We start from the raw sequence: 6,000 nt of genomic DNA, 5'->3' as shown, positions 1-6,000 counted from the left end.
GCCACCTGTTGCTGATGTGCCTCCAAGCCAACGGCTTCAGCTCCAAGCATGGTTGCCTTCAGGAATGGTGGGCAATGCTCAGAATATGACAACCAGGTCAGAAGTCAACTCTGTTGCCGGGTCCGACCCTCCACTTCAGGCTCCTGACAGTCTTCCATGGCAATGGATTTCCATTCAGCACACTGTGTTCTATCAGTGACGGACGCTCGGTTTTTGCTTAAAACTCTGAGGAGCACAGGGTCTTCCAGACAACACTTCCCTGAGCGTCTGTGAAACCAGAGGCTTTTCTTACCAGTGTGGACCAGGGTCTTTCTTCTGTGCAAGCTCATTCAAGGAAGAGTTGGCTTCCTGTAGTTCAGGGACCATTTTGAAACACTGAGCTTAAAAACCCTTCTGCAATCCCGGCACAGATGCAGAGTAGCACCCTGCTTTCACTCAGAATTTGTGGGGGACCTCAAAGATCTAGCCATCAGACATGGTATAGAAACCCTCTTAATGTGCCTTTCTCTCCAGCACCTGATCTAAACCCGTGGTGGCCTAGCAGGATTCCAGGGTTTCATGGTCTTACTGCAGGTTCCCTGCCTCCATTCCAGTCTGTGGCCCTTATAATCCATGGGCAGCATACTTGTGTCCTTCTGCTGCTTGCTTAGCACTGGGGCAGCCTTGGCTTTTACATGAATATTTACTGCATATTCTCCTATCTACATTTCAGCAGATAAAAGCACCTGGCTCTCCTGGCAGACTTTCTTTCCAACCCCCACTTGTATCTTACCATTTGAGTGTGAACTTACAAACTTTAGTTAGAAGGTTATCTACAACAGCAGCAAGGAACCTGTATGTGGAAATGTTGGTGTGTAACAGTTGTTGACAAGTTTGCTGGGTAGTTAGGTGGCTACAGACCCTAGGTGCTTATGTTAATGTACTTGGAGACTGCCTATGTGTCTGAGTTGTCTGCTGTGTGTTCTTGTGAATGTGCACTCGAGTGTGAGTGTATGTGGATCTTTTTCCACTTACCTGTGGGTGTGCACAGCAGACATGAACTTCCTTCTCCTAGAGAAGCTTTTTATTTGAATGTGGTATTTGACCTCACCACTTCTGTTTTGTGCTAAGAAAAGGTTCCAAGGGAACATACTGAAAGATGCTTCCCAGTGCCTCTTGCAAATGTTCCTTGACTACCCACCATGCAGCAAGGCAGTTAGCAAGGATAGAAGACAGGAGCTCCAAAGGCTTAAGATACAGGGGATTCTCAGAGAAACAAGCTAGTTAAAGTCCAGCTTACAAAGACACAAGGTCCCTAATAGCCCCCAGAAGAGTGTGTTGTTCACTGTCTTCACATAGTATATATGGGTGCACCCACTGTGGCAGCGGCTTAGGTATGGACACCCTGTGAATCAGGTATAAGAGTGAGGAGGAGTCAGGGAGGGTAGCTACTGGTTTTATTTTTCATGTTGTTTGTGGATTTCCCTGGGAAGGCTGGATCATTTCCCGTGGCCTGGCCTTCTCCATTGCATCTGCAGGAACAAATGGTTGAGACAGGAGTGTCCCTGATGAAGGGTTCTTTGGCTGGGCATGTTGTGTTCTCCTCCCCTGCGTTTGTCCACTTTGCTCTTGAGGCCCTTGAGGCAGACCTGCCAGTGGCCAGCTGGGACTGTCCAGGTCAACAACAGCATCAGAACAGTGCTCTTTACCTCAGGGTTCAAGCTTCAGTGTGGGTGGTGATGCCCCCGTCATTTCCCTTATCCTATGTGATGTGTTCTGATACTGGCAATACAGTAAATAAGTTGGTCTTGGTAAACTGGTGGGAGATGCAAAGGTCCCCGCTCCTATTCCCAGCATAGAGACATATTATTGGAAAGTAGTTGAGAATGCCAGAGAACCAAAAGTTCCCAAGAGACTGGATCTATTAAGCCAGACGCTTGGATCTGGGTACTGGCAAGATGTGGCTGGAGAAAAGATACAGAACTAGGATTGGAATGCCATTCAGTGACTCTACTCTAAACCTTAGCATTTTGTAGGCATGAGCTGTTACCCAGAGGAGGGAAGTACAGGTGGAGCAGGCCTGCAGTTTAGTGTACAATATAATATGGCATGATGCCAATCGTGGAAATGGTGTCTTTGCCTTAGTAGCCTGGTGCGAGGTGCAAAGGGTTCCTCTCCTATCCTTGAGAAAAGACAGAAGAAAGCCATAGCATATTCTTTTGGGGTGGTCCTGTGAGCAAAATTATAGAAAGCAGAGGCTGTCCATAGAACAGGCAGCAAGCAAGAAGCAACCATGGCCAGGTCCTAGGTGATTCATTCATATCACTGTAGGTGTCTACAGGCAGCAGGGAGTCCTGAGATACCCCCTAGTGGGAGAAGGACAACTCCAGGTGCTTGTATCTGGAGGACTGGCAAGCTGTGGCCAGAGAAAAACACAGGACCAGGACTTAATTTACATTCAGTGATTCTACTTCCTTAGCACTTAGTAGGCATGAGCGGTTTACCCAGGCGATGAAGTGTCCCTAGCCTATGAGCATTCCTTAATGGACGGTCCCAGTACGCAGAAACCAATTTACTTGGTACTTCCAAGGCCACGATCCTCAAGTTTCACACTGTCTACAATCCAGAGAGGAAACAGAAACCAAGGAACAAAGCAGCTAGGTACCCAAAAAAGACAAACTAGAAATCAGCAGCAAGATCTGTAATCACTTTCTAAACCCAGATCCTTCAATCCCAGGGTCAGAACAGAATAATAGCAGGGAAATGCATCTATCCCTACAGCCAGATATCCTACCACAGTAGGCCCCAAATAGTTCAAGAGAGATAAAGCGTATGAAAAAGAAGCTCCTTAAAGGGTAAATTAATAAAGCCCGTAAGTAAATCTGGGAAACACAAAGAATGTGTGGAATTAAATAAACGTATTAAGGAAATCTAGCAAGACACAGACAGTTGGAAGAAATGAACAAATCCATTCTAGACTTGAAAGTGGAAACAGAATCAATAAATCAATCCCAAACCTCGGGAATCCTGGAAGTGAAAAATTTGGAGCTGGAACAAGAACTACAGAGGCAAGCTTTACCAAGAAAATACAGGAGATGGAGGAAAGAATCTCTGACCTTAAAAATATGACAGAAAAATGGATACATCTTTCAAAACAAAACATTAAATGTAAAAATTTCCTCTCACAAAACAACCATGGACAGACAACTGGGGCACTATGAAAACTCCCAACTAAGATGCCTTACTCAAAGGCCCACAAAATGTTTTCAACAAAAGCACAGAAGAAAAACTTTGAAGCTAAAGAAGGAGATGCTTGTAATAGTACAAGGAGCATACACAACACTACATAATTTGGACCAGAAAGCAAAGTTCCTGCAGCACATAATAACCAAAGGACTAAACATACAGATCAAAGAAAAACTGATTAAATCTGCAAGGGAAGAACACCAAGTAAGAAATAAAGGCAGACCTATCAGAATTATTCCTGAATTCTCAATGGAGACCTGAAACCCAGAAGAGTCTACACAGAATCTGTTCTACAGATTGTAAGAGACCATGGATTGCCAGTCCAGCCTACTACATACCTGGCAAAACGTTCAATCATAACTTGTAGAGAAAATAAGACATTCAACTGCTATGACTACATTTAAACAATATGTATATACAAAACGAGTCCTACAGAAGGTGCTAGGAGGGAAACTCCCAAGAGTCTGTCAGCTGGTATCTTCCTCGTTTGTTATTTACTTTCAAACATGGGGCCGAGTGTCCCATGGGGTCTGGCAGATTGAGCCTATCTAGCTAGTCGACTTGCTCCAAGGATTCCCTAATGTGCAACTTCCAGATGCTGGGATTAGGTGACAGGTATTTCTGTGAGTGCTGGGGAGCTGAACTTTCTTCACTTGATGAAGCATGCAAACATTTCACGAACTCAACCCTCTTTCTAGCCTTTTTTCCCTATTATTTTGCTTTCCCCTTCACAACATGTTGCAATGGGGAAAATTGGTCTCATTTTGAGCCTACTGTACAAGATGTCTAAAACACTTCATCAGTCAAATTAGACAATGGTTGAAAAGCCAAAGAATTCAAGTTAGTTTCTAAAATTATCAATGAACACAAGAGGACTCATCAAAGTAATAAACATCAGTATAAAAAAATCTTGATGAAAACAGTTGAGAAAATTATCCCAGAAACATTAAGCTCCTGTGGAACAACAGAAACCTCAGAACAGGAAAAGTGAAGAGGTCAAACACAGGGGTAAGCATCATCGCTAAACTAAATCAACCAGAAAGAAAAGAACTGTCAGACTGAAGATGGGCTGGGGATACCCACACAGAAAAAATAAACAAGCATTCCTACAACTTTGGGACATGATCATGCTTAGAGAGCATTTAAGAATCCATGTAAGAGAATTTTCAGCTGAGGAATATTGAGTGGCTGAGAAGCACCTAAAGAAATGCTCAATATCCTTAACTCCTCCATTGTTGGTGGGATTGCAGACTGGTACAACCATTCTGGAAATCAGTCTGGAGGTTCCTCAGAAAATTGGACATTGAACTACCGGAGGACCCAGCTATACCTCTCCTGGGCATATACCCAAGATGCTCCACCATATCTCAAGGACATGTGCTCCATCCACCATATTTATAGCAGTCTTATCGATAATACCCAATAGCTGGAAACAACCTAGATACAGAAAAAGTGGTTCATTTGCACATTCAAACTAGAACATATCCTAAGTCAGGAAACCCAGAACCAAAAGGACATGCCTTGTATGTACTCACTGTAAGTGGGAATTAGCCAAAAAGTTCAGAATACCCAAGATACAACTCACAGACTGTGGGAAGCTTAACAAGAAGGCAGGCCCAAGTGTGGTTATTTCAAACCCACTTAGATCGTGAAACAAAATAATCACCAGAGGCAAGAGTGAGTTTGGACAGGAGAGGGGAAGGAAAGGGGGCGGGGAGCGGGGCAGAATGAAGTATGGCGGGAGACAAGGGAAGAGGCCAGAGGGCCAGGAGAATGGCAATATGAAGCAGTGTGGGGTGGGGGCAGGGGGAACCCCCAGAGAGGTGAGAGGTTCCCAGGACTGGATGGGAATAATTTTAGCCAAAATGCCCAACAGTAGAGAGATGGAACCTGAAGAAACCACATCCAGCACAGACATGGCCCCCAGCTGAGGCCTGGGGTCACCCACCCACCTTCAAATTTTTTGACCCAGAATTGTTCCTAAACATTTCTAAAGGAAATGCAGGGACAGAAAGGGAGAAGAGACTAAAGGATAGGACTTCCAGTGACTGGGCCCAACTTGGGATCCATCCTATGGGCAGGTACAAAACCCTGACACTTATTACTCATGTTCTGCCGTGCTTGAACACAGGAGTCTAGCAGCGGTGTCCTCTGAGAGGCTCTAAGGTGCTGACTGAAACAGATACAGATACTTACAGCCTACCATTGGATTGAGGTCAGGGGCCCCTATGGAAGAATTAGGAAAAAGACTAAATGAACTGAAGGGTTCCCAACCCTGTAGGAAGGCCCTGGATCCCTCACGGCTCCCAGAGACTAACCCACCATCAAGGAGCATACAGGGGCTCATATGTAGCAGCAGACTGCCTTGTCTGGCCTCAGTGGGAGAGGATGTGCTTAACCCTATACAAACTTGATGCCCCAGGGGAGCGGGAGGCTGGTGGTGAGGTGTGTGTGGGTAGGTGAGGTAGCACCCTCTCAAGCAAAAGGAAGGGGCATGTGGCGAAGAACTCTGGGAGGAGGAAGGCAGGGTGGGGAGCAGGGAGCAGGGGGCATTTGGAATGTTAACTAAAACAGACAACTGAATAAAAAGAAACGAAGCCATGTGTGTAAGAATGATACAGAGGTCTGTAGAAACGAAGAGAGGTATTGGGTCATTCATGTACATACTTCATACATATGAAATGAACATGAACTCAATTTAAAAAAAAATCCATAATATAGAACAAGGAGCTAGAAACAAAGGAGACCAAAATTAAGTGAATAAAAGTTCAATGG

This window comes from Rattus norvegicus, chromosome Y, assembly GCF_036323735.1.
Source record: "Rattus norvegicus strain BN/NHsdMcwi chromosome Y, GRCr8, whole genome shotgun sequence".
NCBI classification, from domain to species: Eukaryota; Metazoa; Chordata; class Mammalia; order Rodentia; family Muridae; genus Rattus; species Rattus norvegicus.
The sequence above is the reverse complement of the archived record's forward strand: the minus strand, read 5'-3'. Positions refer to the sequence as shown.